The sequence below is a fragment of the Alligator mississippiensis genome, chromosome 7 (genome assembly GCF_030867095.1).
Source record: "Alligator mississippiensis isolate rAllMis1 chromosome 7, rAllMis1, whole genome shotgun sequence".
Classification (NCBI taxonomy): domain Eukaryota; kingdom Metazoa; phylum Chordata; order Crocodylia; family Alligatoridae; genus Alligator; species Alligator mississippiensis.
In genome coordinates this window covers 21,313,644-21,335,213 of record NC_081830.1, presented here as the reverse complement: position 1 = coordinate 21,335,213, position 21,570 = coordinate 21,313,644, and the positions used below count along the sequence as shown (strand labels likewise).

The following is a 21,570-nucleotide window of genomic DNA, read 5'->3' as shown; positions in this document are numbered from 1 at the left end:
CTCGGGTAAGTTCCTGGAGTCAATCCACCAGTGCCGGCTGAGCCATGTACCACGGTAATGGGTCTGCCTATGGGCTTTGGGGCATGTGCCGTGCTGTGAAGCATGGTGGATTCACAGAGCCATGCATGTCTGATTTCCAGTGATTATGGTTTCCCATAATCACCTCTTAGAGAAACTGGCCAATTGTCGCCTTGGGTCCTCCACGATCCACTGGCTGGAAAACTGGCTCCGGGGTTGGACCCAGAGGGTAGTAATTGATGGAAGTCACTCATCGTGGTGTCCTGTGACCAGTGGGGTCCCCCAAGGCTCTGTCCTTGGACCCATACTGTTCAACATCTTCATTAATGATGTGGACACTGGAGTCAGAAGCGGACTGGCCAAGTTCGCTGATGACACCAAACTTTGGAGCAAAGCATCCACACCAGAACACAGGCAGGTGATCCAGGCTGACCTGGACAGGCTCAGCAAATGGGCGGACGAGAATCTGATGGTGTTCAACGCCGATAAATGCAAGGTTCTCCACTTGGGAAGACAAACCCTCAGCATCCTTATAGGCTCGGCAGTGCTATGTTGACCAACACTATGCAAGAAAGAGACTTGGGGGTCATCATTGACCACAAGATGACCATGAGCCTGCAATGCGATGCTGCGGCTAGTAAAGCGACCAGAATGCTGGCTTGCATCCATAGATGCTTCTCAAGCAAATCCCGGGACGTCATTCTCCCCTTGTACTCGGCCTTAGTGAGGCCGCAGCTGGAGTACTGCATCCAGTTTTGGGCTCCACAATTCAAAAAGGATGTGGAGAAGCTTGAGAGAGTCCAGAGAAGAGCCACACGCATGATCAGAGGTCAGGGAAGCAGACCCTACGATGACAGGCTGAGAGCCCTGGAGCTCTTTAGCCTGGAAAAGCGCAGGCTCAGGGGTGATCTGGTGGCCACCTATAAGTTTATCAGGGGTGACCACCAGTATCTGGGGGAACGTTTGTTCACCAGAGCGCCCCAAGGGATGACGACTAGGTCGAACGGTCATAAACTACTACAAGACCGTTTCAGGCTGGACATAAGGAAGAATTTCTTTACTGTCCGAGCCCCCAAGGTCTGGAACAGCCTGCCACCGGAGGTGGTTCAAGCGCCCACATTGAACACCTTCAAGAGCAAACTGGATGCTCATCTTGCTGGGATCCTATGACCCCAGCTGACGTCCTGCCCTTTGGGCAGGGGGCTGGACTCGATGATCTTCTGAGGTCCCTTCCAGCCCTAAAGTCTATGAAATCTATGATAGCCTGTTGCCCAATGCAAGGCTAATGAGAAAGGCTGGTTTCTTTTTGCCCTGGGTCTCATTTCTTTCCCTGGCAAACCAGCAGGAGCAGGACTCCAGTTCTGGAAGGAAACCGGACAGGGGACGCACGAGCCTGGCTGGCCCTCAACTGGCACGTGTCCCTTCCTTTCCCATACGCACCAGCTCGGTCGTGCCGGATGCCAGCACTGAGTGCTATAAAAGGTTAATTGTGCAAAGTGCTTGAGTGGGTTTTGATTAAATGTTTATTTGTTAGACTCCAAACAGAAACCCTAGTTGATTACCCACGGGGCTGGCGCTTCTGTGTGCTTTGTTCCCTGAATAATGCCTGGAATAATCTGTGCTCGCTGACGAGCTGAGCCGAGCTGACTGATGGATCCGCTCTGGGGCCTGTGGGTGGCACGGGGAGACTGTCTGAGGCAGCAGCGGACTGCAAGGGTCACCCTGCAGGGAACGTACCCTCACAGCACGTGGTACCCCACTCGCACAACAGGACCCATACCATATCCCTTTGGCTGCCTGGCAATTCAGCATCCTTCCCTGCTGCATTACCCAGGGGTGCACTTGTGGAAGATGGTTCAGCCCTCCAGCCCTTGCTCTCTTTGCCCCAGGCTAGCTGCATGCTGCCCAGTCTCTTTGGGGCTCTCTATTGATGCACCCTGCAAACTCTCCCAGGGGAAGAAGCTCTCTCACGCACATCCTATACTCTTTCCCCGGGGCTGGGAGTTCTCTCTCTCATTGGGAAACTCGAGTCCTGCAAGCTGAGACAAAGCCAGAGCTCAGGGGAACTCCCTGCCTTCCGGGAGCAGTATGGAGAATGCTCCAAGTACCCTACAAAGCCCAAAAGACCACAGCTGAGTGCTATGGGAGGTGGAGGATGTTCACAAAGTGGCAGGTCCTGGGATGGAGGGGCAGCACTGCAGGGGTAGACCGAGCTGCCCTTCCAGAATCATGTCTTCCGCTTCCTTTCCTGCTGATTTACAGTCGGGCAGGCTCAGCCAAACGTGGACGCGTGTTTCTGAGCAGCATTTAGTCCTCATTAAATGCTTCTCTTTTTCAAGTGTGAGAGCTTTTTAAAGCAAAAACCTTCAGCTCTCGCCTGTATGTGGCTGCTTAAATGCTGCTTAATACATAGAAAAACCTCTCTCCATACTGCTTTAAGCGGCTAATGGAGAGGCAGTGCCAGAGTGGACAGAGGCAGGACTCCTGCTTCTTTACCTGCCCCTTGTATCCTGCCAGATGCAGATCCGACCATGGGGACTGAAGCATTTATGATCCTCAAGCTTGGTTCCTGCAGTGCGCTGTGTGCATCCCTGGCAGAAAGTGCATGAGCTCAATGACTGAGCAGTACAGTGTGCCCTGGGCTCTTGCCATGGTGCTCTTGTCTCTGCTTTGGCCTTTCACTGAACACAAAACACAGTCCAGCTTCTCTGTCCTAACAGATTGTCTCTCCCTTCCCAGCTGCAACCTCCCATGAGAGCTGCTTTCCACTGGAGCAATGAAAAGGTCAGTCGAGAAGGGGATGGATCACATGTGCATAGAGGAGACTGGGCCCAGGACTCGCTCCTGCAGGAGATAAGAATGACCTCAGGCCTCCCGACATTCAGAACCGAATGCAGAGCTCATTTCTTTGACTCCACATTGTCTCAGGAAACTCTGCTCGCACACGCACACCCTTCTTCTTCCAAGGGGCGGGGAACAAGAAGTCATTAGATTTCCTACTGTCATTTCTATTTTTAAAACCCTGTGGGAGCTTCTCAGGGGTGATGGCAAGGCTCTGACAAGGCTCGGATCTGGCATGTACATGAACCCAGAATTAATCTGAAGCTGGCGAGCAATCCCGGTGCTGGAAATGGAGGAAGCTGCTGGCCCTGCTGGACCACCTGACCCTCTCTTACTGTGCGAGTCATGACTTCCATGTGTCCTATACACAAGCCCCAACTTCTATGCCTGGCCTGACAACCAGGCTCATGTGTTGATACCAGCAGGCCTCTGGGGCCTGGGAGATTTACCTTTCAGCTGTACACTTCCCACGAAAACCCTGTTTGCTGAGACCATTTAACTAAGACCACTGCCTTGCTGGAGAGGATGTGAAACAGTCTCTGCCATGTGCCCCATATTCTGGCTTTCATTCCAGCCCCACGCACACGGGATGCCTCCTGAAGGCACTGCCAATCTTCAGCATATAGAGGGCTGAAGCTGCAAGCCCGGATGCAGTGGCTCTGGCCAACACGTGCTGTAAGTGGTTTTTATCCATGCACCGGGCATATGTTACACCATGTTAAGTGCCCAATTAAAGAGCTTCATTTCCTTATGTTGCGTGGTGGTGCCCCAGACAAACTGCAATGCCAAGCAGTGCCCGGTAGGCTCCAGCTCTGTCTCCCTCCATGGTCTGCATTGAGGGAGTGCTGGCTGTTTTCTCGCCACCTGCATTAGCATTTAGATTTCATCCCGCTTGAGGAAGGTACAGGGGAGACTCTCACCTCCCCAGACACAAAGCCCAGCTTGGCCGTTGGATGGATTTTCACCCTCCTCCTGTCTGGGACGCAGATCCCCGTGTGGCTTGTTCCACTGGCAAAACCAGCCCGCAAGCTCTCCTTTGTCTGTGTGGCTTGCAGATTGAGCCCTAGGGCAAATTCGGTTCCCAAAGTGAATGGCAAAACTGTCTTTATCAGTGAAGGGCAGTCAGGTCCTGAAAAATAAGGATTCCCTGGGCCCAAACTTTACCCAAACTTATCATGAAGTCATAAAACCAGAGAGTTGAGGACCTCAGGAGTCATCTTGTCCAACTCCCTAAACAGAGGTAGGGTTCATTGTTCCTAAACTGTTCCCGATGTCTAGCCATCTTCTTGGAGACCTCCTGTCTTTTTGGAAATAGCTGAAAAAGAAGTTTCCCTAGCTATCCTAGGCAGCTTGTTCCTTTGTTCTGCTGTTCTTACAGCTGGGAAGTTTCTCTTGAGAGTGGATGTCTTTTTTTTGCTGCGTTTTCAACCCAATTCCTGAATGATTCCATCATGCTGGGGGGTGTTATTTTCCCCCGGAGAGCTTGTAGTTGTATTGTGCGTTGCCAAAATGCAGCGAGAAACACTGTACGACTGGTGTTCGCGGACTGTGCTTATCTCCGAATCAGAGCTGTTTCAAGGTCAAGCTCAGCCTTGCAAACTGGGTGGGACAGAGCGCTCTGTTAAACTCTAGATGCATCATCACCAAAACAGCAATGCAGAGCCCACAAACCCACACGTCCCCACACTCTGAAGCACAGTACTGAATTTCATGGCACGGGACCATTTCTTCTCTATCCTGGAGTGGTACCAATGAAACCCCCCGCGGTGGGTGCAGAACTATGATTTGATCATCTTGGAAATCCCTGTTACTACAACAAGGCACCATGGCAGCAGATATCAAAGCACCAGCATTCAGAGGAATATAACACACAGATATCCAGGAGACAACAGGGCCCCGGGCTAATGAAGTAGCAAATATTTCCATTGCACTCTATTAGACTGGAAATGCTTTGGGGTAGGGGTAGCCAACCTGTGGCAGGGATGCCGCAAATACAGCTGTGGAGAGGGAGCAGTGAGCATAGTGCAGGAGCGGGCAATTATTTTGGGCAGGGGGCTGCTTACTGAGTTTTGGCAAGCCATCGAGGGCTGCATGACAGGCAGCCAGGGGCAGATAAATATTAACTTTCTAAATTTTTTAGGGGCCCCGCAGGCCAGATAGAATGGCCTGGCGGGCCACATCCAGCCCACAGGCTGCATTTTGCCCACCCCTGGCATAGTGGCAGGCAGAGAAGGAGGCAGAAAGCAAAGTAGTAGACTGGGCAGGGACCACAGGGAAAGCAGAGTGGCAGAGGTCAAGTTGGGAGCACAGGGCTGGGGACAGAAAGCCCAGCAGCAGATCAGGCAGGGGCAGGGAATCGGAGCAGCCCTTGAGGAGGATACAGGGCTAATTTGTTGCATGCCTGCCAAAAAGTTTGGCCCCCACTGTTTTGGGGCAGAGATGGGCATAAACGGCATTTAGCACAAAGTGGTCCTGGTTTCAGAAGGAGCTGCCCTCTTGGCTAAAGCATTACTCTCTTACAAAAGCAAAAGCAGCAGGCCTCTGTCTCTAATCCGGCATGCACTCATTAATCCCAGCCAAGGGGAGAACGAACCGCCAGCTCTTGATACCTGTGTGCCCCACTGCAAATCTAGTATTTTGACACAGGGTAGCATGGCCTCTCTTTGATTTAGGTTGCGGTGAGTGGCAGCCCAAATGCTAGGGTTTGTGCACTGTCAAGAAGCCACTGGAAGAGTGGCAGTCCCTTTGTCTGGCTCTAACAAGGGGAACAAACATGTGCAAAGGGCCCCTTTTCTTCCCCAGAATCTGTTAAATAGCGCTTGCCCCACTGGAAAATGATGGTGCCAAAAGGGCAGTGGGTATTAAGTAAGCTGATCGTGGCACGTGGTAGGGGGAGCACCACAAGGGGGAGTTGTGTTTGGTTGAGTTATTTTATTTTGCAGCCCTTGACATCTGCTTTTCACACTTCTGATTCATACAATGACCTCTACCTGGCTCCAATTTTGCATCAGCCATGTTGTCACAGGCTCAGACAGCTGGCCAAGACTGTCCAGACCATGAGTGTCCAAACTGAAGGCCCACAGCTGGGCTCCTGGCTCCATCTGTGGTTGATGAAGTACAAGCAGCCTGGTTCACAGAGGTGCTGAGCACCTGCAAATCCTCTCAAAGCGAGTGGGAATTGCGAGTTGCCTGGCCTCTTTGAAGAAAACCAGGCCACTTTCTATTTTGGCATCCAGACATGGATTTAGGAGGTAAAATGTAGGCACCTAGGCTGGAAATATCTTGTCCCTCTCTCTAATTTGTAGGCAGGATTATGGGTCTTTGTTCCACTCTGATTGCTTGACTCCAGCTGTTGTGCGTGGCACCTGGGCTTCTGTCTCCTCCCCTGTGTGGTATTGAGGTTCCTTCATTTCATTGCACACTGACAAGTGGACCCGGCCTCCTCCAGACACCAGCCGACAGCGCACTTTACAATTCATGCTGGCTACGTCCCATGGTATTTAAGTAAAGTTCAGGAAAACCATGGCTATATAAATCTCTGAACTACTGGGAAGTTCAAGCCCATCAGACATTAATCACTTCACTTTAAAGCTTGGAGCTCAGTCTTGGAAATATGCTGTTTCCAAGAAGGCAGAGAGCACTTGCAAACCTCATAAGAATGAAATTTCCCTGACATAATGGACATCTAGTTTCTAGCAAGCACTGAGCGCACCCTGACACCTCTGACTTCCACCATGCATGCTGTCTTTGAGCCAAGGGTGTGGAGATCAGGGCAGGGGAGGGACAAGGGGTATTGAGGTCGGATGTGTAGCTAACGAGAAGGCTGGTGACAGAGAAAGGGAATTGCTGCAAGACGTCCAACTGGGACTGAGCTGTGATCTCAGCTCTGAACATATCCCCAGGTACTGGCTCTGGCTCTCTTTGGAAAACCTCTGCAGTGCTCCTTAACCTGATGGAGTCCTGCTTTCTTTTATTGCAAGAAGGCCAATGGATCGAGAGCAAGAGCTGGGAGCCACCTTTTTCTCCTCTGACTGATCACTGCAGCCCTCTCTTGTTGGGCTTTCCCAACTTTGCCTTGCCATCATGGAGTCTCTGGAGCCAGCAGCCCCTTCCCCTCACAGTGCAGCAGCCCCTTTTCCCTCACTCCTGGATGTGCCCTGGGTGTCCCGTCGAGTTCCCAGCTCTTCAAGCTGAGCTGGCACTATATAGTGTTTTATAGCTGTTTACACCAGGTGTGCACTTCAGCACTGGGGGTTTTAATTACGAGGAGGAAGAAATGTGCTTGGTGGTTTCGCATTACAGATTGGAGTGTAAACCTCAAATAAATCAAATGGAAATGGCTGACAGTGAGCAGAACCTGATGGGGAAGAAGGGCAGGTGATTACTGCTCCCTCCTTCTGAAGCAGGAGTCCTGAGCAGCCCTGAGCCCATGAGGTTGGGGTGGCTTAGGAGTGGCCCACAGGGAGGACTGGCTCTCACTTCCAGATATGCATCATTTTAACCCATTTTGATAAATATTAATATTAATATATTCCAGCCCTGTGTGAACTGGATCCAGCCATATTGGCACCGTCCTGAAAAAAATTCTGGGGAATGATGCTGGAGACAGATGACTGAAGGAGGGTAGGAGCATAGGGCATGAGGGCAAAGAGCCAAGGAGAAAACATGCCATGACTGAATCCTTAGCATCCATCTATTCTTTGGGAGAACTTGCTTCCTCACTCCCTGGGGTGCCAAAAGAGGGGCCCTGAGTAGCGGGTGTGGGTAGAAGACATGAGTGGGGGATCCCTAGCCTATAAGGTGGAGGAAGGTGTCAGCCTCTTTTCCTTGGAGGAATTGTTCACAAGCCATTTGCAACAGAGCCAGGGCTAGAGAGTTTGGCTAAACACCCCACCTCTAACAAAGCTCCTAGATACTGTTAGGGTGCCTGCATGCCCACTGCATGTGTGGCTGTAACTGTCCCGCTAAGGGGATTACTTAATGCCTGGAAGACTAATAAAACGCTAACACATCTAGGACAGTCCCACATTTCCTGGAGGCCCACAGAGTTGTCTCACACAGGCGGATGGACAGCATGGATTTGCCTAGGATGCAGGAAAGAAGCTTCTCTCTCTCCTCTCAACTGGACCCATCTCAGCTGTGCCCTTTGGCAGGACATGGGTGTGGAATAAAAGATTAGTTCTCTGCAGGTGGGCAGCAGAGTTTGTGGGCAGACGCCCAGGCAAGGACCCTAGCAATCAGCTTTTCCAGCCCAAAAGCACATCTGGAACATCTGGAAGCTTCCCTCGCCAATAGGTGCTTCTACTCCTACGGCCTTTTCCCTCCCCAGCATTGTCCATTATGATGCAGCAGCACTTTAGAGGAGAAGGAGAAGCTGGGGGCAGCGGGCACAGGGCTCTGTGGCCTGACACCCAAGTCTTCTGCACTGGGTAGCATGCAAAGGAAACTAAACTGGGCGGAGTGAGTAGCCACATGTGCTCTCAACTTTTAAACCAACCCCCCCTCACCCAGCCAGGTTTTTGCTGCTGCTGCTGCTGCTACCCTTCTGGTTTTCATTATCCCTCCTCTGAGTCGAACATGAACAGCCTAATTTGGAATAACAGCCAAGTGAGTGTGAAGGGGAAAAATCCTGCACTCTCTCTTTTCCTGAGCTAATCCTCTGACAAATTCTACACGGCCCTTTCTGTGGTCATGTTCCAGGGCTGCCCCCTGATTGAAATGGAAATATTTCCCTCTCCTTTCCCTTAAAGGAGAAGCTTCACTCTGTTTACAAAGCCTTCCAGTGGGGGTTTTATGATTTTATTTTAATGGCTGGCCTTCCCTTGGAATGCAGCAGCCAGCTCAATAGCTCCAGGAAACACGGCTGCCCATAAACCCTTTTCATTCAGAGCTTACTGGCTGACATTGTCATGAAACAAAAATATTCCTGATGCTTATCAGAGGCCCACATCAAAGCTGCTCAGGTCATAAATCTCCCAGCGACTATAACAGAGTCCAAATGAAAGCAGCCCTCTGTGCTAAGGGGTGTCCTTCCTGAGCTGAGGAGGGAGGGGTGTCCCAGAGCCCACTGCATGTGTCTGACAGATGAGTTGGTGGGCTCCCTGATGGGTAGGGTGTTGCAGCCCCTGCCCCCCCTAAAGCCCCTTGAGAGGATCTGGGGAAGAGCGAAGTTCAGGTAAAGAGTTTAGGTCTTCCTTCCAGGGTGCAGGAAGAACACACAGCGTCATGAGATTGGGATCTGGGACAAAGGGGGAAAAAAGCTGTCATAATAATACTTGGGTCAGCTGCTGTCTCTCTGTGGTCCATGCAAAGCTGGATGAGCACCAGGGGATGGCTTGATAGTTCAACATGAACAGTAAGCATGGATGGCTCAATCAAGGGCAGAGTTACCCCAGGCACCTTACCAGCTTCGAAACGCAAGAACTGCTGGACTGGATCAGCCCACTCATCCCAACAGCCACAGACGCAGGTGCAAGAAACTCCTAATCTCTGCTATCAGAGGATGGCAGCCAAGCTTCACTGAGCTGAAGGCCAGAAGGAACAGTTGCTCACCCTGGTGGTCTTCAAAAAGCATCTCGATGCCCATCTTGCTGGGGTCATCTGACCCCAGCAGTCTTTCCTGCCCAAGGGCAGGAGGGCTGGACCGGATGATCTGTAAGGTCCCTTCCAGCCCCTAACAACTATGAATCTAAGAACCACCAGTATCAGCTAGGCTGCTCTCCTACTCCCCCTAAAACCCTCAAGCCTTGGTTTAAATCCTGCATTTACACTCTTGCATGAGACAGGAATAAACAGAGGGGCCTGGCTTCCTCCTCTCTTCCGTTTACTCCTTTGGACACCTCTTTGTGCTCCCTCTCTAAGGGAAGCCCATGTCTTTTCACACCTCTCCTTTGAAGAGAAGGCTTTCCGGCCCTCTCACCAGTTGGTTGAGATCACTGAACCACTTCTATTTCTGTCACATCTCTCCTGAGCTAACCTGACCAGAACTGAGCACACCGCTCCAGGTCAGGGATACCACTGAGTTACCCTGCCTTTGTCAGAGTTGTGCTATTACTGTCTATCCTGCTTACTGCATAGCCTAACAGTTTTTCTTCTTCTTGAACCCAAAGCCCCAACTGAGATACTGCTAATACGTAGCAAGCGACAGCCCTGCCCCAAGGAGGCTGCAGTCTAAATATACAAAGGGGAGGAGGGGAGGGAAACTGAGGCAAGAGGGGAAGTGACTTGCTTGAGGTCACAGCAGGTCAGCAGGATGGGTAACTGCCCTTGGAGTCATAACCCTGTCCTCTGCTCACTGATAACAAGCAGCCTCCCAAATACTCACACCACTGAGAATTCACAAATGCCTGCAAATGTGCTGTCATTTTTACAGGCTGGGGAGAAAGAAAGAAGATTAGAGAAGCTAATCACATTTCCTAATGGATGCCATTAAGGCAACTCCACTCCCACCCAGAGAAGAATCTGAGCAACAGAGCAGAGCGAATACCTGAACTTTGTAAAGCACAACCAGCTCTCTAATCCGCCCGCGAAAAACACTTTGTCCATGAGTGCTGGGGTTCGCGGAGAGGAGGAGAACATTTAGGCAGCATTTTGTCTTCAGAAGCATCTTGCAGGCAGAAGGCAAGTTTGTGTGCGTGCACGTATGTGTATGTGTGTGTGTGTGCGTGCGTGCGTACACGTTTTTCTTTTTATGAACATGGCAATGAAGTCGAGAGCTTGACGAACAAGGTTTAAAATGCAGGAGCGTGCAGAGAGCCAGACACTAATATGACATCTCTGTCTAACTCTTGCCGTACACTCCCCTCGGTGGCTTTGATGTTAACTTCTTACAAGCTCTGAGATGACTTGTAGGATTTGATCAGTAAATCACACATGCTAATGGAGAGAAGCAAGGGGAATGCAAGAAATCCCACTTTCCCCAGGAAACAGGAAGGGATGCAAATATGCTGCATATCCTGGATCCCTTTCAGGCACCTCCCGTTACTGGACTGAAGCACAGTTTAAACTTGGGCCTGGCCACATGGGGTGCCTTACCAAAAGGGATGGCTGGGAGAGATGCCCAGATGGGAAATAGAAGTACAGCTTGGTCACACTCTTAGAGTATGGTCACGCTCCTGTTCACACTGCCCTTCCAAACAAGGCTGGAGCTCCATTTGGCTCTCCGGGAAGTGCAAATGATGCTCAGGCAGTTTTGACGCTTAGTCATTGCACCAGTGTTAGATGGGGTTTAATTATTTATAGCTTCCCTCTCCTCCCTTCTGAAGTCACTTGGAAGAGGCGACAGGTGAAGACTTTCTGTAGCAGATGTTTATGAGGCAGGCACGGCGCATGCTGCGCAGACGAGACGAGACGAGACGAGACAAAAAGACAAGTGTCTTCAGCGACAGCAAAGCGACAAAGCTACACAGGACCTGCCTACCTGAATAACCAAGGAGAGACAAAATACTGGGTCTCTGGAAAAGAAACTGAAGCCTCCTAAATGGATGGATCCTCTGAGGAGTAAACACATGCTCTTAACTCATGCAGTCCTCCATTTAAGATTTTTTTTATGTTATTATTTATCAGGCTTGTGACTGCACGTGCAAATAAAGACCTTAGTGCTGTACAGAGGATTAGAAACCGTCCCAGAGAACTTGCAGTCCGAACAATGGAGGCTGCGACCTGCACAAGGAGGTATCCTTTATTAGACAACCTCCTGTTTTGATTGATGCCTTTGAAGTACCCCCATTTCCACCAGGCTAAGTTAGACTGCATTGGCGATAACTGCACTGGGATTCCCAAACTGGAATTTGCCCTCCAGTGTAATATTGCCCCACCTTGATCATGGCCATTAGCATCCTAGCAAGGATGTTTCACAGAGGACAAAGGAGTGAAGGCCCCAATTCCCACTGAATCAGATTTTGGCAGACAGCTGCCTCACACTAGTTTGCAAACCCCAGTGCTAATGCTTGTCCCTCTTGAGAGGTCTCTGAAGGCGAGCCAGAAATCAAGTCGGCACTTGGGTACGGGCCCCCATACAGATCCTTCTTCAAAGATCTGTGCACTTTTCCTTTGGTTGCAATCTGTGTGAGGTGGCCAGCATCCTGGAGGTTAGCTCTGAGGTTTGCATCTGCACGAGCCCTAGAGCTCAGGGCAAGAATCCCATGAAAACAGATGCCCCTCACCTGGTTTCACATCAACACTGTGTGGTGCTCTGTGTCTCCCAGAGCCAAGGATCTGCTGCATGCTTCCTTGGATCCCAGGCAATGCTGTACCCAGTCATGGTCTGAGTTCTTTCTAACTGAGCATCGAGACAAGGAAACTGCCCTTGGTATTAAGACTCGCGACAAACATTTACATAGCTCTAAACAAAGCCATCTTTTGGGTCTGTTCACACTGGAGATCATGTAAGAACAGGCTCTCTTATCATTTTTCTGGTCCCACTTGTTCTACCCTGTCCAGTAAAGCATTTGCAAGTGAAGGATAAGCCTCAGATACTGCCAGTCTCCTCTTGTTCCCAGTCAGGGTGTGTCACTTGCCCAGCTGGCTGGGAGAATCTGAGGTCACTTTTGCAGACTCTCATTCATTGTTCTCCCAGGCAGATTTATGACTGTCTTGAGGTTGGGCAAAATCTGTCCCAAGAAATATTTCCCCCCACCCCACCTCTTTGCAAAGCTTGTCGGCGTGGGAAAGAGTCATGCTGCACCCAGGCTCCCTGCTCCAATCTGCAAGATCAGGGCAAGGCAGCCTGACTAGCAAAAAGCACTTCTCTCTGCACAGCTCTCCCTCCCTGGAACCCAGGACCGCTCCCCTGGCTGCCAGGTGCACCCCAAATTGTTTGGTTTTATAAAGTCATCCATCCATCAGGAGGCAAAGCAGATAGACTTAAGTTCAGCCCTTGAGTTATCCTGCTGGAGCAATTGCTGCACCATTTCCATAGCTCTGGGAATGGGTGGCCTTGCAATGCTTTCTGCTTTAAACAAGATGGGCTACTTAGTACCCTCATCTGGTGAAAATCTTTGATTCTAAGCAAGGATTACACCATCATATGGTCTGTCCATATGATGCATGCTAATACACAAATGCTTGGTAGAATGACATCAGAGTGGTTATTCAAACAAGCTCAAAATGCAGCAGCTCTGCTACCCTGCCGTTGTTATCTCTTATCCCATTCTCAAACTAAATATTATTATTTATATGACAGTAGCAACTGGGCACCCAAATAAGATTAGGGCCCTGGTGTGCATATAGCATGAGAGAAGACCCCTTCCCCAAATACGCACAGCCAAAGTACACCAAGCTGACAAAGGGCAGGAGGAAGGAAGGACTGTTATCTCCATTTTCTAGCCAGGGAATGGAGAATTGAAGCAACTTGCTCAAGTTCACACAGGAAGATCTGGGAAGCAAAATCAGATCTTGTCCCATTCTAGAGCCTTAGGTATAAGACCATCTTTCCTTTGTCAGCCTAATGCTTTCCAGTGTTTGCAGTCTGTGGGACTGATGCCTGGGATTATGCTTCCCATTCCTACCTAGCCCCAGTGGCTTTTACAGGCTCTTGCTTCCTCACACCTCAAAGCATTGCTCTGTCAGTCCAAAGAGCTGAAAGCTTGTACTTTTAGACCATGAAGGATTTGATCCCCACTGACAACCAAACTATTTCTCAAATTGTAAATGCCCCAATCCATGATGCTTCCACCTTTTCTCTCCCATAGATTCCTAGATATCAAGTCCAGGAAGGACAATGACGGTATCAAGGTCTGCAGAACACAGGGTATGCTGTCCCACCGCAGTGTCTGCCCTGAGCCCACCAGCTTGCAGCTAAACCAGGGAGGATCTCTTGGGAAAGCAGCTTCCTCAGCCCCACAGACAACTGCTGTGAGGTCAAGGCACTGAGTCTGATTGAATGCCATCAAGTGGAGTACTCTGTCGTTTTGGGGCCTGCACTACAGATAAGTCAGAGAGAGTCCAGTGGAGGGCAATGACAATGGTTAGAGGGTTACAGCACATGACTTGGGAGGAGAGGCTGAGGGAACTGATTCATTTAGTCTGGAGAAGAGAAGACTGAGAGGGGATTTAATAGCAGCCTTCAACTACCCGAAGGCCTCCAAAGAGGACGGAGCTGGACTGTTCTCAGTGGTGGCAAAAGACAGATCAAGGAGCAATGGTCTCAAGTTGCAGCAAGAGAAGTTGAGGTTGCATATTAGGAAAGACTCTCTCACTAGGAAGGTGGTGAAGCACTGGAACAGGTCACCCAGAGAGGTGGTGGAGCCTCCATCCTTGGAGGTTTCTAAGTCCTGGCTAGACAAAGCCCTGGCTGAAATGGTCTAGTTGGGGCTGGTCCTGCTTGGAGCAGGGGGTTGGACTAGATGTGACCTCCTGAGGTCCTTTCCAACCATGGTTTTCTATGGATCTATGATTTTATAAGGAGCTCACTTTGGCTGGCCCACCACTGGCTGAACCTTTATTACTTGTGCGTGTGGTTGTGCGTGTATGTGTGCGTGAGAGAGAGCGAGCGAGAGCCATTCCCTGGAATTGCTCAGTCTTCCTTCTGCTAGTGACGTGCTTATTAGGATGGGTGTGTTGCAGTAATGAACTCCTCAATACCTTCTGGCTTTTGTCAGTTCAAGGTATGACACATACATAAAGGTGCCTTTTTATAGGTAGGAAATTATAGGTGCCATGACTTCAAAGGCTTTTTTGTAACAAGAGCCTTGCCTTTGATAAGTGACAGCATCGTTAATAATGATTTATTACATGGGCTAGTTCGACAAACAGAAAGAACCAGTTTCTTTTCATTTGGCTTGGTGGTTTTTTTGCTCTGGGCTACCCATCCACACAAGGTGGCTGGCAACAGCTGTTTTATTGCTGGTGAGACATCTCATTTATTAACTTGTCATCGTATGCCATAAAGTTTAGTAAAATGCTAGATGATTGTGTATTTTAGTGGGGTAATTACCCTGTTATTAAGGCTGCCTTATTTACTTATTTGCTCTTTTGGTGGTTTGCTCTTACCTCTGATCCACTTACTGCTTTAGTCACAGGATAAAAAGATTCTCTGCCCTATAATTATCTCCCTGCTAACTTGGGCCTTTCCTCCCCTTTGCTCCTAGCAAAAGCCAAGGTTTTCCAGCTGTCATTCACTGATGGGTGACTGGTCCACAGCGAGACAGCTGCCAAGAGATTGGTTTACGACGTTCTTGGCCTTTCCTCTGCTGGGAGGAGAGAGGTGAACCATGAAAAGTTCTCCCTCTTCCTCATCTCTTGTGCTTGACACTGCAGAGCACTTGTGTGGTCCTCACATGCCAAGCTGCTCCAGGATGAGCTCTCTGGCTGGGAAATTAAAGGAGAATTATGTGTCCCCCAGCAATCCTAAATGCACAATCATGCCAGCTCCTTCTAGCTTTGTTGGTTTGGCCTAGCCTTTGGCTCTCCTTCTTCTACCTCCGGTAGGGCGATTGCTCCCATGATGTCAATACCAGTGCCTCATATGCTTTAATGCACTTATTTGCACAGTACCCTGCAGGATAGGGCTGTGTTGCCAGCCATATTTCATGGACGGGAGGCTGAGATGGCTAAGGGGGTTTGTCAAGGGCCCATAGGATGTCTGTGTTCAAGAAAGGACTTGAACCCTCATGTCCCAGGGTCTAGGCCAGCAGCCTGTCCACAGAGGTATCCTTTTAGTTGCCAGTAGGATGGGAAAAGCTCTGAAGGAGACAGGAAGAGGAGGAATGAGCTGCCTGGAGGCTCACAAACAACAGGGGGTGTTGAGAGGAAGGAAAGGCCTTTTGTGGGCTAGAACTCCAAGCCTTGCTTGGGGAACTTTTCCCAGTCTCTGGAGGAAACAGCCAATGACTTCTGTGGACAGACACTTTGGTAGTGGGTCAGGAGGGGAATGATACAGGAACAGGGGCCTCCTTGTTCCAGTATGCTGAAGACACCCGTTCTCTGCTGGGGGCACGTACTCAAACTGGCTAAGGAGGTATCCATCCAGTAGCAACACTGAAACACAGGACCTGCCCAACTGGACCGCCCTGCTACACTCATGACTTTGATGTGGCAATGAGTCCCCAAGGTGAATGACATTTTCCTCCATTCAGCTTTAGCCAGATGGCCAAGAAGCAGAAATATTTGCACCGACCTCAACAGAAGCTGTGGTCTACGTAGCACCTAGAAAGCACTTTGGAGATGGCCAAGCGGTAGATGACAGAAAAGTGCAAAGTAGGAGTACTACAAAACAAATCTCAGCTGTTTCTGGAGAGGCAAGTAGGTTGTAGGATCTCTCGTGAGCATGCAAAGCTACAGGTAACTAGAGCACTGTTAATGTCTGGGCCTCTTGGGAATTAAGTCTGATTTTTTCCAAGGTACCCATAGTCCTAGATGCCAGATTCCTGTTCAAGTGACTGAGAATCTCATTGTCGAAGCCTCTCCGAAAGCAAATGTTTCTCAAATCCTAAATCCCCCTCAGCGCTCCCCCTTCACATATTCCAAGGTCAGTCAAGATTAAAACAGCGACAAATAATATAAAAAACCCACCACGCCACACATTTCTGACTGGCACTGTCATGAATGCTGATAAGGGAATTTCATCCATAAATCCATCTCGCACACAGCAAGAGATTTTATTTTGTAATTAACAGGCGAGTATTGCACAGTAATTACAAATGAGGTAGATTCAATTTACATATCTTTCCAATATACTGTAGTTGTCTCTTTTCTTTGCAAATATGCTAACAGCATGAACATGTGTCAACGTTACTTGATACAAAGCGGTTGACATCATGTTTATGAGCCCAGGCCAAGGATGATGCAAATATTGGATTGAGTCTAGTTGGAGAGCAAACCCCAATTTTGTTAGTGCTGATGTAAGGTGCTTGGATGAAAAGTGTGGCACGCAGACAGAGTGAAATCCTCCCCTGTGACGAGGGTCCAACACATGGTCTATGCATCATGTTAAGTGCCTATTTCAGAGGATTAAGTGGTACTTAAGAAGTGTACGGGCTGTGCGCCGGGCGAATTCTGTCCATTGAAACACTTACACAAGTCATCCCATTTTAGGCAATTACGTGAGTAAATGCTTGCTAACGTGAGTAAGGGCTCTACCGACTGGCCTGGGGAAATAGAGAGCTGGAGAGTATAAGATGCATTTGGCTTATTGAAAGAGAGAAAAAGGATAATATGAAGCCTAGGCTGTGACTGTTCTGCCTCCTGTGGATTGCTTCTGCTCTGAGAGTTCGGGGAACAGCGGCGATGATAAAAAATCCAAACCAAACCACCGCAGCCTGGCGATGAATCTCTCCATTTTCATTTATTAAAATAGCATTTTTATTACAAAGAGATGTTAAAAGTGAAAACAGACAAAACACATTTTACATCCCCCATCGATTTCCCAGGATATTTACAATGGCAAAGATATTGATCTCTCCAAAGTGCCGGATGTGCTTGCTCGTTACATACGACACTTGCAGTTTGAACGTATTTTCAGCAAATAAAACAACAAACTTACCATATAAATTGATCTGAAAGGATTGGGAATTTAGCATCACATCATTTCAGCAGCTTCATTATCGCTGTTATCTTGGTTGCTGACCACGATGTTTGAGGCCTGTGTGTCTGCTGGGCTGAGCCACACAACAGCAGAAAGGAGGCAGCATTTTAGTGAAGAAAGTTTGGAGATGGGCCACGGCCCTGTTTCTCCCTAATTGCCTGCCTCATGGATGTCGCTGCTGCTGTTATTATTCAGTCACAGATTCATGGAGCTGAAGGACAGAAGAGACCACTAGATCATTTAAGCTGACTTCCTGTTTATCACAGGCTCTGTGCCCAGTCATTTTATCACTGAGCCCAATCTTTTGCTATTGCAGTGATTTAACTTGGATTACAGTAGTGCACAGATGTTCCAGCTGAGGACAGGAACCCATTGTGCATGGTGCTGTACAGCTGAGAAGGTGACATGGCGGAAGTTAACTTAAACTACATACATAGTCTTATGCAGAGAGTCAGAATGATCACTAAGAATAATTTGTTGGCTTGATTCACATTGATCCTGAATTCCTCAGACTTCAGTTCAGTATTAAAAAAAAGGAAGAAAAGGCATTTGCATTGCTACACAAGCTGGATCCTGGAAACCTTTCCCAGTTTTTGTTCACTCTTAGCTCCAGCAGGAAATACGGTGGAGCTTGGGGTTAGTAGTCATGCCTCAAGTACAGACCTTAGTATGGCTGAGGTCCCTACCCCCTGTGCTGCAAACTCGCCTGCTCTGAAAGGGGCCTGTGTTCACTCCTGTCGCCCAGCACGCAACATGCAGTTGCTCAGCAGGTCTCCTGCAGGCTCCCTGGCTTGTGGGCCCAGGTGAAACAAAAGTAAAGTTTGCAAACACTTGACCCCCAATTTTATAAGGGTTGGAGCAGAAGTCTCCCTTTAAAGCTCCGGCTCCACAAAAGAGCTGGAGAGTGTATGGTTCTGGAAACCACATGGTTTAAAGTTTCTGGCGCTTCTTTTTGCTGGTATGTCACCTCTGATTACATCAGTCAAGTCACATTACCCTACTGATGGGGTCTAATAAGAAGTGACAGATGTGACTGGGCCTGGGCAGCCTTGAAGAGTGACACCACGGTCTCAGAGGAGGTGTTTTTTTTTTTTTCCCTCCCCTTTAGCTCTTTCCTGTAGGATAAGTTTTAAAGGTAAAGTGCCAGATGCAGACAATGCTTGGAAACAAGTACTGCAGGAGACGGAGAGCAATGCAAAGCATCACCCTCTGGAGGTTTGGCATCAGTCATAGGGGACTTTGCTGTTAAGTTTAGGGCGAATCACCCTTTGGGAAGAGCCTTTTGCTTGGCCTGATCTAGGAGTGTCTTGTAACATAGTTCACCATGTGCTTTATTGTTTGATCACCCCGTTTCTGTGGCTCTGCCCTGCATGGTGTAATAACCCACTAATAGCATGACACCCTGGAGGTGTCAGTGAAAAAGCTCTCCCTGCCTATGTAAGGAGCAAGACACCAAACTTGCCCTCTTAGGGGAAGCTATGGCAAGCTGCTAGCTTGTTGTAAGTATGGACTATCCACCGCTCATGAAGGCTCCAACTGCACAGCTAGGCCACATGATACACTACTATTCTCTGAGACCAGTTAAATGAGGACAAGATGAGAGATGGTTCAATAATTAGGGACCTAGTTTGGGCTGCATGGTTACAATTCCTGCTGCACCACAACTGCGTGATACTGGACAGGTAACCCCCAGTCCCTCCGTGCTTCAGTTCCTGTCTGCGCAGTGATGATAAGAGCACTGCCCAGCCTCGTGGGGGTTGTGAGGACAGATCCATTTTACCTCCAGGTATCTGGGGGTTCACCCAAGTTCTCAACCAAACGAATCCGGTTTTCTTCTGGGTTGGAAACGTGGGATCCCAGGAGAACACGTTTTCCAGTACCGCCTGCCTTTCTCGTAACAGCATAGGAGTTGGGATCACTCTCAGGAAACTCTGAGAGAACCACACCAAGATTTTCCAAAGTGACTAATATATTTGGGATCTCAGCTTGAGACATTGGAAGAAGCCAAGCTTGTAAGAGGTCCTGCGCTGCTCCTTCCTGGAAGGCGGGCCCCTTGACAATGCATCACTCCGAGCCCCACATCCCTGCTGGAAATGTGGGCTTCAAGAATCAAAGTAAAGCAGCAGCGGCAGTTAAAAAAAATAAAAAAATCTCAATCTGTAAAAGTTGAGCTTTTTTTTTCCTGGTGTGGGGTTAGTTTTGCCACCATCTGTCCCATGGGGGGTTTCATAAAGCTGTTTGGAATTTACCCTGCTCCTTCAACAAATGACCTTGCCTCCTTCTTCTGAAAGAAAGAGCCCATCCAACAATGCCTTCAAAGGGGAGCAGGGTTTAGCAAGGGAAGCAGCCAGTGCTCAGAGAGAAGTAACCTCTCAGAAATATACCCCTCGCTTCTGACAAGAGCCTGATTAACAACACTAAGGAAAGACTGCAAGCCCCTCCTTACACACGTACACACACACACACACACACTCACACACACAGACAAGGCAGGGGAAGCAGAGAGGAAGGTGCACTTGACAGCCAAAGAAAGGGGGTGCGACGGCAAACACTGTGATCACTCACCAGAGCAGCCTGTCAGCTTCCCTTATTGAGTTGTACTTGAAGGGCTGAATAGGAAACAGACTGGGATGCTTTTGAAGTCGCGTTGCTTTGTTGTGATTCTGACGCTGCGAAAGCCAGCGGAAATCTGGCAGGGTAATAATTGCTGCTGGTGGTGTGCTTGCTATACAGCCAGACAGACGGATGGACACAGATGCGGAAAGGAAGGGGCAGGGTTTGGAACGGGCAGGCCAAAATGGTCTCGAGAAGAAGGAGAGTCAGCATAAAAGTTTTCACCCTATATTCCAGTGAACTGAAGTTTGGGCACAGGCTGTTCAAATTCCGGACACCAGGTCAACCCAATGCATTCCTATGGGGACTTTTGGGCACTCAAATCCATTCAAATCATCTCTAAAGCGATCTGGCCTTCTTGTTGCCTCTTTCCATCCGCTCCTCCATCCAGTGTGCTGTGCTGAGTTTTGTACCGCACCCCACATTGTAGCACCGGAGCACCTACCCGCACGGGACGTTCCCCTGTGGCAGCTAGTCATAGGGAGCTTGCCAGCTCAGGCTGGCACACCTATGATCATAGAAATCATAGAAAGCTAGGGTTGGAAGAGACCATCTAGTGACAGTCCAACCCCCCTGCTCAAAGCAGGCCCATCTCCAACCGTGATGTTTTGGTGGGTCAGCAAATCCCTCTAGCAGCCTCCTTTAGGAAGCTCAAACTGCAGACATGGCAGAGGGAGAGGCCTGGATGCAGAAACAACTAGACCTGTCTGAGTTTAGGAATAGTGCTGCTGTCACATTGCTGTGGCCATGTTTTATTTTGCGCCTGTATAGCATCTGACCAAGGAGGTTCTCATCCTTGACGGGGGTACCTAATAGCTAGTGCAATACACACGAAGAACAAGCAAGAACATTGCTTATATTAATTAGCATAAAGGGGGTGGCGGGGTGGTTAGGGGAAGATATTCAGGCCCCTTTCTATGCAAGGCGACTGACTAGTCATTGATAACTGTTGTCAGCGAAAGCCTCCCCCCTTTATGGGACTGAAAATGTTCAGAATTAATCCCAGAAGCATGGGTTTTTCTTTTCTTCCTGTTAGTGTTGACAGGACTAGCCCTGGTGTGGGTCACAAACTTTGCATTGGACTTAAAATCAGCTTTGGTCCATCTACCCCAGCATCTAAACCATGTGTGTTACCAGCTGAAGGGGAGGGCAGAACCAGTTACCTGTGGCCACTCTCATTACCTTAGCCCAGCGATGATGATCCTAGAGGAGCATCCCTGTCCTTCTGTCCCATCACAAGAGTCTCGACCAGCAGCTGATGGAAAATTAGGATGCTCATGGGCATGTGACAAATCTCCCTGCTGTTTTGCAGGCCCCTGCATAGGCCAGCAAGATCATAACCTATTTTAAATCCAATGAGGAGGTTTGGATTTATGCCCAGGGCTTAGTGCCACAGAATATGGCTTGCTGCACCAGCGTGCTCTGCCTACTGTGTTTTGAGACAGCAGGAGGGAGTAAGAGAGTGGTGATTTCCTGAACTTTTTCACTAGGAGGGCATTAAAGCACTGGAACAGACTACCCAGAGAGATTGTGGACTCTCCATCCTCGGAGGTTTTTAAGATGCGGCTAGTCAA

General features: G+C 49.2%; 1 long non-coding RNA gene across 1 annotated transcript in view; it reads right to left on the bottom strand.

Annotated features, from left to right (window-relative positions):
* The window catches only part of LOC109284156 (uncharacterized), a 51,072-nt gene extending 30,976 nt beyond the window's left edge, over window positions 1–20,096 (bottom strand). The window contains exon 1 of the long non-coding RNA XR_009463386.1: window positions 19,949–20,096. This is a non-coding gene — a long non-coding RNA (uncharacterized LOC109284156). The remainder of the gene's footprint in view (window positions 1–19,948) is intronic.
* Between the last annotated feature and the right edge of the window lie 1,474 nt (window positions 20,097–21,570).